The sequence below is a fragment of the Euprymna scolopes genome, chromosome 3 (assembly GCF_053919585.1).
Source record: "Euprymna scolopes isolate OS-2025 chromosome 3, ASM5391958v1, whole genome shotgun sequence".
NCBI lineage: Eukaryota > Metazoa > Mollusca > Cephalopoda > Sepiida > Sepiolidae > Euprymna > Euprymna scolopes.
Window position 1 is genome coordinate 27,305,246 of NC_136484.1, and position 12,204 is coordinate 27,317,449.

Sequence of the window (12,204 nt, forward strand, 5' to 3'; positions counted from 1 at the left end):
CAAGAGAGATACTAACAATTGTACTTTAAAGGAGCGGCAAGAATCTTAAAAAAATATCTCTCGAGCCGAATGCTAGAGATAGCGGGTGAATGTTTGTCATCCGGTAGGATGTCATGTCCACAGTTAAAACAAAATGATAAGAGATAAAAAAAAGTGGAAAGTATGAATCCATTTGTCATATCCTTCCAATTATGACTGAAACAGCAGGATAAAGCGGATTCTTTATCTTTCGTATGACATTGAAGAAGGACATATCGAAATATCAGCAACCCTAGAAGGTTGCAAGCATAGAAGGAGTATGACAACTTTTTAACAATGAGTTGCCATACTCCTTCGAAAGGATTTTACAGGTTTCTGAATTATTTGATTCATTTGATTTATAGCAACTCTTGCAGGGAGATATCGCCGTCCTTCTACATACAGCGCCTGGTATTCCCAAATTAATGAACCATCTGGTATTCCAAAATTGCTCACCCATCTGGTACTGACCAGACAATGTTGCTTCACCGGTGATCTAACGAGAATCAGTGTGTTAGCGTGATTATGCCGTACCATAGCAATCTGTGCTGATAGTGCACTTCCATCTTTTCTGTCTTCGGTCAGTGAAGAAGATATCCTTCTAGACTAAGTCAATTTTAATTCCCCCCCCCAACCAGAGCACCTCTTTTTTGGGTGTGTGTTTGTGTGTATGGATTTACCCAATAAAAAAACTTCTGTTTCATTTTGTCCTCACGAAGAGGCAAGTAATTAGAGATCCTATTCGAATTATATAACTGCAATACAGTTGTAAAATATCTAAGTATACATTAAATTGAACACAAATTGGTATTTTAAGGAGAAATGTAGAATCCATAGTTTTTGTGTCTAAATAACCGCAACTAATCAGACAGACTTTGAATTGTGTATAACTGATACAACTTGGCCTTCTGGTCAAGATCAAAATGTAGCATCGTTCTGATGTTGCACTTATAACTTTTTGTTCTCGATTAGTGGAGAAGAAATCCTTCACGATTGAGACAATTTTTACTTTTGTTTCTTTTTCTCCACATTACAAAATGACTCTGTCCTCGCGAGGAGGCAAAGTAAATAAGAACTGATACAGCCTCGAAGGTGTCCACTAGAAAAATCAAACACGCTGATGAATATATGTGAGGCTGAGTCGACCGAGATCATGTGCGTATTAACTTGAATACTAACGAAACATTAGACACAAGGTCGTTTTTTATATGCAGGATATGCATTATATAACATCATATACCATAATTATATATCATAACATCATATACCATAATTATATACCATAACATCATATAACATCATATACCATAATTATATATCATAACATCATATACCATAATTATATACCATAACATCATATAACATCATATACCATAATTATATATCATAACATTATATACCATAATTATATACTATAACATCATATAACATCATATACCATAATTATATATCATAACATCATATACCATAATTATATACCATAACATCATATAACATCATATACCATAATTATATACCATAACATCATATACCATAATTATATACCATAAAATCATATAACATCATATACCATAATTATATATCATAACATTATATACCATAATTATATACCATAACATTATATACCATCACATATAACATTAATATTACCCCAGTCAGGAATAATCTCCCCGATTCAGATCTCTCCTATTCACAGAACACATACTACACTTTGATCCAAACCCGAAGAACCAGAGAAATTTTAATTTAAATAATAGGAAAAATTATTAAGTCAGTGAAATTATACGAATACACACACACACACACAAACACACACACGCATATATATATATATATATATATATATATATATATATATTATACACACACACATACTCAGAATTCCCTGTATATATATAACAAAAAGTCTATGTTCTTACCATTTTTCCTTATTTTGCCCCATTATATATCATTATATATATATATATATATATATATACACACACACACACACATATATATATATATATATATATATATATAATGTAGTTTCATCAAATACTTTTGCAAGCAAAATCCGATCCCGCATTTTGCTAACTCCTACCCTCTGATGAGAAGGAAAGTATTTCTTTGAAACTCCGTGGATTAAGGACTATCCACTTATTTTGTGCTTCCCTTTTAAAATTAAATATGTTTTTAACTCTTTTTCAAAGTGCTTTAACATGTTTTATTAACTACTTGTTCTTATATATAATCGATATATATATATATATATATATATATATATATATATATATATATATATATATATATCGATTATATTGTTGATATTGGTTTCCCCAGTTCTTTCTAGAATCAGATATTTACGAAAGAAACCACGTTTAATATGTCTACATGGGTAATGTAAATTGTGCTATGGAACCGACAGGATTCGAACTTTGGACCTCCAAGAAGTCAGTTGAGGACGATATCCACTTTATCATCGCCAACTCTCTTTCACGTTTTAAGAACTCCTTCATATTTCGCCTCGTGGCGAGTCGACGACGGCGTAACTAAAAGTAGGAAATGGCGTACATTAAATGTAAGAGGGAGAGAAAGAGAGAAAGAGAAAGAGGGTGAGAGAGAGAGAGAGAGCAAGTTATATGTATAAAAATAAAAATATGTTTTAAAAGACAAATGTGTGATTGCTAATGTAAGTTTTAAGAAAACAGATTACAATAAAATAATTTAGAGGTAAGAGAAAGTTGAAAAAAAAAATGGGATTTTTACTTACATAGGAAAGTCCCTGTTGAAGTCCCATTACGAAACTTTAGTAGGAAGTCACTGCTTCAAGATCCATTAAAACACATAAGTAATATTCAAATGCCCCCACAGGTATTGACTGCGCGTCTTTACAGTCTGGTAATCAGAAACTGCTGAACATTCTGTTTCTTTTTACGCTTGATAGCTAAAATAAGTAAATAAATAAATAAATAAAATTAAAAACAAAAATTAAAAACAAACAAACAAGCAAACAAACAAACAAAAGAAAGAAAGAAACAAACAACTAAAGTAAACAAAAATAAAGAAATCAAATAAAATAATTCCCGTCAAAACTCGCTCGGCAGGTTGTTGTTTTATAATATATATATATATATATATATATATATATATATATATATATATATATATATATATATATATATATATATATATATATATATATGCTTAAGATATGCACCTTATCAGTTTTACTGCGCGTGACTAAAAATCCTTCTGATACTAAATAGGATTGACTTACTACTTACACAATATGGGCATGTTTTACTATAGAGAACAGAATGAAAAAGAAAATGACCCAAAGCACACATATATAACAAATGAATGTTACCAAATGCACATATAAGTTACTCTTCTACCTTCCTGGATAAGTATTTTTTTAAAACTTATATATATATATATATATATATATATATATATATATATATATAAGTTTTAAAAAAATACTATATATATATATATATATATATATATATATATATATATATATATATATATATATATATATGTGATTAGTTTTTTTTGGAAAAAGAATTCCAGCAGAGTGCTCAATTAAAAGGAAAATCCAAATTGTAAGAGCGTATTTATATTTTTATATTTTGTGTACATATATATATATACGAGCAAACGGTTAATAAAACATGTAAAAAAAACACCTTGAAAAAGAGTTAAAAACATATTTAATCTGAAAAGGAAACACTTGATAAGGACTATCCACTTATCAAGTGTTTCCTTTTCAGATTTAATATGTTTTTAACTCTTTTTCAAACATGTTTTATTAACTGTTTTCTCGTATAATAAGCTCTATCTCCTATTTGGTTTTATCGAGCTTTTACATCTGGCTGAGATAACTTTATAAACATTAATTCTTTAATATTTATATTATACTTTAATTTTACCATCTTGGATCATTTTGGTAAATTTAATTGGAATTTTTATTTCATATATATATATATATATATATATATATATATATATATATATATATATATATATATATATATATATATATATATATATATATATATAAGTATGACGCTAATTGTCGACACCCATAACAAAAAGTACAACTAAAAACTAGTTAAATGAAATTAATTACTTGTAATTTTTAGTCTATATTGAAGAGGAAGTATCAGGGTTTAAATCGCATGTAAATATTCTTTACTTTACACCGAATAAGACGGACGAAATTTTATTTGATCGTAACAAAATAACTAAAACATAAAAAAAAATGAGAAAATAACAATTCGTCTTAAATATACGCACAATAGGTCTTATAAAACATTAAAAATATAGGAAAAAAGCTTAGTACAAATATACATCATAGCTTTTAAAGTTTTTGTTAAATCATTATTTAAATGAAATATAACAGTGAAATCTTACCTTTGGCTTGAAATATTATGAAAAAGACCTATATATTTTTGTATATCCAGAAAAAATTGATAATTAATCAGACAAGAACCAAAACAATAAACTTCCGGTTTAATATGGAACTCATTAACTGACAAAATTTTTTTATTATTAATTTCTGTTGTGCAAGATTTACAGCAGATGTGCTAACGATTATATCTCATAGGATTAGCGAATCTCTCGACAAAGGCTTCCTTTTTAGGGCAATTACTCTTGACATATCAAAGGCATCCGATAAGGTATGACATAAAGGCCTGCTTCACAAGATTTCCAGCGACGGTATAACTGGAAATGTTTTCTCAATCATTAAATCATTTCTCTCTGATAGGCTCATAAGAGTAGTGGTTGATGGGCAGAAATCAGAAGCTCACAGTATTAATGCTGGAGTCCCTCAGTGATCCATCCTGGGCCCAACTCTCTTCTTGATGTACATTAATGATCTCCAAAAACACATACTAAAATCATTCGTTAACATCTATGCTGATGACACTACTATCAATGGCAACACATCAAAGGCCGTAAATGACAATATTCTCTCTGATTCTCTCCCCCCCCCCCCAGATCTTGAGCGCATTGTACAGTGGGAGAAGAGGTGGCTGGTTACCTTTAATGCATCTAAGACCAATCTCTTATCTTTACATCATCAACGCTCTGATCCCCATCTGGCATCAATTGAAATGGATGGCTCTCGTCTAGGAGAGGCCCCATGTTTTGATAAACTTCTGGGTTTGACCTTTACTCCTGATCTGAAATGGAACAATTACATCAAGTCTGTGGTCAAGGTTGCTGGGAAAATGCTGGGGTCCTTCTACCGCTCCAGAAGATATCTCACTAATGATGCAATTCTCTATCTATATAAAAGCTAAGTACGTCCAAGGATGGAGTACTGCTGCCACATCTGGGCAGGAGCTGCTAAAAACAGCCTATCCTGCCTTGACAGAGTATAAAATAGACTTCGTGACTTCATGGGGATACCCATTTCTTTTCCCTGCATCCTCTCTCCCACAGAAGAGACGTTGACAAACTTCTGTTTCTTTGTGCAAGTTCCAAATTGCACTTCTGGCGGCAATTAAAAGTATAAAAAATATAGAAAAGTCTGCAAAATGTACATACCAGTCAGAGAACGAAGATGAAATATTAAAAAAAATCACGTAATTTGATCAAGTATTTCTTTTATTCAAGCTAATTAATTTTACGGCTGAGCGAGTTGTAGTGTTTTAGTCCGCCATGATGAAATTCAATCAAATAAACAAAGAGGAGATAACTCAATTTGAAGCGTAATTAGCCTTATGTACAATAGTTTAGTAGTAAAATCACTAAAAATCGTAAATTCTTTTGTTAGTAAAAAAACCTACTTGATTAATTTACGTATTTTTTGGAATATGACAATTTCGTTCCGTGATGATTACGTACACCATAAACATTTTTCTGTATGTTTTTTTTTGTAATAAGTGCAATTACGAACCGGCAGTGTTTTAATACAAATAAATATGCTTATTTTTGCATATTTTTTGGAAGAAAAATATAGCTTTTAAATATAATAAATGAGAATATCCGTAAACTTCTGTTATCAACAAATGCTTACGTTTTTAATGCGAAATATTAATACGCTCTATTACGTAAGTATGGTTAATAAAGATATCTAAATGAATATATTCTAAAAATAAATCATATTCGACACATTTATAAAACTAAGTAAACATATTATAATTACATATTATTATAATTACATATTATTATAATTACATATTATTATAATTACATATTATTATAATTGCATATTATTATAATTACATATTATTATAATTACATATTATTATAATTGCATATTATTATAATTACATATTATTATAATTACATATTATTATAATTACATATAATTATAATTACATATTATTATAATTACATATTATTAGGATTACATATTATTATAATTACATATTATTATAATTACATATTATTATAATTGCATATTATTATGATTACATATTATTATAATTACATATTATTATGATTACATATTATTATAATTACATATTATTATAATTACATATTATTATAATTATATATTATTATGATTACATATTATTATAATTACATATTATTATAATTACATATTATTATAATTACATATTATTATGATTACATATTATTATAATTACATATTATTATGATTACATATTATTATAATTACATATTATAATTACATATAATTATAATTGCATATTATTATGATTACATATTATTATAATTACATATTATTATAATTACATATTATTATAATTACATATTATTATGATTACATATTATTATAATTACATATTATTATAATTACATATTATTATGATTACATATTATTATGATTACATATTATTATAATTACATATTATTATGATTACACATTATTATAATTACATATTATAATAATTACATATTATTATAATTACATATTATTATAATTGCATATTATTATGATTACATATTATTATAATTACATATTATTATTATTACAAATTATTATAATTACATATCATTATGATTACATATTATTATAATTACATATTATTATAATTACATATTATTATAATTGCATATTATTATGATGACATATTATTATAATTACATATTATTATAATTACATATTATTATAATTACATATTATTATGATTACATATTATTATAATTACATATTATTATAATTACATATTATTATGATTACATATTATTATAATTACATATTATTATGATTATATATTATTATAATTACATATTATTATAATTACATTTTATTATGATTACATATTATTATGATTACATATTATTATAATTACATATTATTATGATTACACATTATTATAATTACATATTATTATGATTACATATTATTATGAATACATATTATTATAATTACATATTATTATAATTACATATTATTATGATTACATATTATTATAATTACATATTATTATGATTAAATATTATTATGATTACATATTATTATAATTACATATTATTATGATTACATATTATTATGATTACATATTATTATAATTACATATTATTATGATTACATATTATTATAATTACATATTATAATTACATATAATTATAATTACATATTATTATAATTGCATATTATTATAATTACATATTATTATAATTACATATTATTATAATTGCATAATATTATAATTACATATTATTATAATTACATATTATTATAATTACATATAATTATAATTACATATTATTATAATTACATATTATTAGGATTACATATTATTATAATTACATATTATTATAATTACATATTATTATAATTGCATATTATTATGATTACATATTATTATAATTACATATTATTATGATTACATATTATTATAATTACATATTATTATAATTACATATTATTATAATTATATATTATTATGATTACATATTATTATAATTACATATTATTATAATTACATATTATTATAATTACATATTATTATGATTACATATTATTATAATTACATATTATTATGATTACATATTATTATAATAACATATTATAATTACATATAATTATAATTGCATATTATTATGATTACATATTATTATAATTACATATTATTATAATTACATATTATTATAATTACATATTATTATGATTACATATTATTATAATTACATATTATTATAATTACATATTATTATGATTACATATTATTATGATTACATATTATTATAATTACATATTATTATGATTACACATTATTATAATTACATATTATAATAATTACATATTATTATAATTACATATTATTATAATTGCATATTATTATGATTACATATTATTATCATTACATATTATTATTATTACAAATTATTATAATTACATATCATTATGATTACATATTATTATAATTACATATTATTATAATTACATATTATTATAATTGCATATTATTATGATGACATATTATTATAATTACATATTATTATAATTACATATTATTATAATTACATATTATTATGATTACATATTATTATAATTACATATTATTATAATTTCATATAATTATGATTACATATTATTATAATTACATATTATTATGATTACATATTATCATAATTACATATTATTATAATTACATTTTATTATGATTACATATTATTATGATTACATATTATTATAATTACATATTATTATGATTACACATTATTATAATTACATATTATTATGATTACATATTATTATGAATACATATTATTATAATTACATATTATTATAATTACATATTATTATGATTACATATTATTATAATTACATATTATTATGATTAAATATTATTATGATTACATATTATTATAATTACATATTATTATGATTACATATTATTGTAATTACATATTATTATAATTACATATTATTATAATTACATATCATTATAATTACATATTATTATAATTACATATTATTATAATTACATATTATTATGATTACATATTATTATGATTACATATTATTATAATTACATATTATTATAATTACATATTATTATAATTACATATTATTATGATTACATATTATTGTAATTACATATTATTATAATTACATATTATTATGATTACATATTATTATAATTACATATTATTATAATTACATATTATTATAATTACATATTATTATGATTACATATTATTGTAATTACATATTATTATAATTACATATTATTATAATTACATATTATTATAATTACATATTATTATAATTACATATTATTATAATTACATATTATTATGATTACATATTATTATAATTACATATTAATATGATTACATATTATTATAATTACATATTATTATAATTACATATTATTATGATTACATATTATTGTAATTACATATTATTATAATTACATATTATTATAATTACATATTATTATAATTACATATTATTATGATTACATATTATTATAATTACATATTATTATGATTACATATTATTATAATTACATATTACTATAATTACATATTATTATGATTACATATTATTATGATTACATATTATTATAATTACATATTATTATAATTACATATTATTATAATTACATATTATTATAATTACATATTATTACGATTACATATTATTATAATTACATATTATTATAATTACATATCATAATTACATATTATTATAATTACATATTATTATGATTACATATTATTATGATTACATAGTATTATAATTACATATTATTATGATTACATATTATTATAATCACATATTATTATAATTACATATTATTATGAGTACATATTATTATAATTACATATTATTATAACTACATATTATTATGATTACATATTATTATAATTGCGTATTATTATAATTACATATTATTATAATTACATATTATTATAATTACATATTATTATAATTGCATATTATTATAATTACATATTATTATAATTACATAGTATTATAATTACATATTATTATAATTACATATTATTATAATTGCATATTATTATAATTACATATTATTATAATTACATATTATTATAATTGCATATTATTATAATTACATATTATTACAATTACATATTATTATAATTGCATATTATTATAATTACATATTATTATGATTACATATTATTATAATTACATATTATTATGATTACATATTATTATGATTACATATTATTATAATTACATATTATTATGATTACATATTATTGTAATTACATATTATTATAATTACATATTATTATAATTACATATAATTATAATTACATATTATTATAATTACATATTATTATAATTACATATTATTATGATTACATATTATTATGATAACATATTATTATAATTACATATTATTATGATTACATATTATTATAATTACATATTAATATGATTACATATTATTATAATTACATATTATTATAATTACATATCATTATAATTACATATTATTATAATTACATATTATTATAATTACATATTATTATAATTACATATTATTATAATTACATATTATTATAATTACATATTATTATAATTTCATATTATTATAATTACATATTATTATAGTTACATATTATTATAATTGCATATTATTATAATTACATATTATTATAATTACATATTATTATAATTTCATATTATCATAATTGCATATTATTATAATTACATATTATTATAATTGCATATTAATTATAATTACATATTATTATAATTACATATTATTATAATTGCATATTATTATAATTAAATATTAATATAATTACATATTATTATAATTACATATTATTATAATTGCATATCATTATAATTACATATTATTATAATTACATATTATTATAATTACATATTATTATAATTACATATCATTATAATTACATATTATTATAATTACATATCATTATTATTACATATCATTATAATTACATATTATTATAATTACATATTATTATAATTACATATTATTATAATTACATATCATTATAATTGCATATCATTATAATTACATATTATTATAATTACATATTATTATAATTGCATATTATTATAATTGCATATTATTATAATTACATATTATTATAATTACATATCATTATAATTGCATATCATTATAATTACATATTATTATAATTACATATCATTATAATTACATATTATAATAATTACATATTATTATAATTGCATATTATTATAAGTACATATTATTATAATTACATATTATAATAATCGCATATTATTATAATTACATATTATTATAATTACATATTATTATAATTACATATTATTATAATTACATATTATTATAATAGCATATTATTATAATTACATAATGTTATAATAGCATATTATTATAATTGCATAATGTTATAATTACATATTATTATAATTGCATATTATTATAATTAGATATTATTATAATTACATATTATTATAATTGCATATTATTATAATTACATATTATTATAATTACATATTATTATAATTAAATATTATTATAATTACATATTATTATAATTGCATATTATTATAATTACATATTATTATAATTTCATATTATTATAATTACATATTATTATAATTGCATATTATTATAATTGCATTCATTCAATACGATGAAATTTTGTCTGTAAATAAATGTATTAAAAAGAATATGTAAATAAAAATATTTGAAAAACATTACATAAAGGCAAATAAACATATTTGTTCGGTTGATGCAAAAATAATATCGTTTTTTAGCATTTTTTTTACAAAGGAATCAGTACTTATCAAAGTCCAGAGGCCCCTCGAGGGTAAGGGTTAAAGAGTTATCAAAGGGAGAATACCATAGTAATCGTTAGAAGTGTAAATTTGGTAAATTAGATTATTTATGGGGAACAGTTCATCAAGAATGTGTTTACATTGAACTTGAGGACGACCATATTGTAGTCAGTTGGAAAGCAGGTAAACGGAAGACAATTCCACAGGCGTGCAGTTCTAAGAAAGAAGCTTTGTTCATGGAATCTACGTTTAGGTTTAGTCATAGATAAAGAATGGGGAAATTATTGATAGTGTTTTCAGTTTGACGAGGGGGGACCATATATTGGAGCTCAGACGAGCACTTGTCATGAAAATAACGATAAAGCAGAGAAAAGCTCGCAACATCTCTTCTGTGAGAAAGAGGTTGCAGGGAAAAGAAAAGGACATCCCTTACGAGGCTACGAAGTCTATTTTGAACTCTCTCAAAGCAGAATAAGTTCTTTCTAGCA

At 21.0% G+C, this 12,204-nt stretch overlaps 1 protein-coding gene across 2 annotated transcripts in view; it reads right to left on the reverse strand.

The window, feature by feature from the left end:
- LOC145254284 (uncharacterized) overlaps positions 1 to 3,069 on the reverse strand; it is a 160,224-nt gene extending 157,155 nt beyond the window's left edge. Inside the window, exon 1 of one of the 2 annotated variants that reach the window (XM_080113011.1) lies at positions 2,771 to 3,069. The gene's annotated coding sequence lies outside the window, so the exon portion shown is untranslated. The remainder of the gene's footprint in view (positions 1 to 2,770) is intronic. The other variant, XM_080113012.1, reaches the window with a different exon arrangement.
- Positions 3,070 to 12,204: the final 9,135 nt, after the last annotated feature.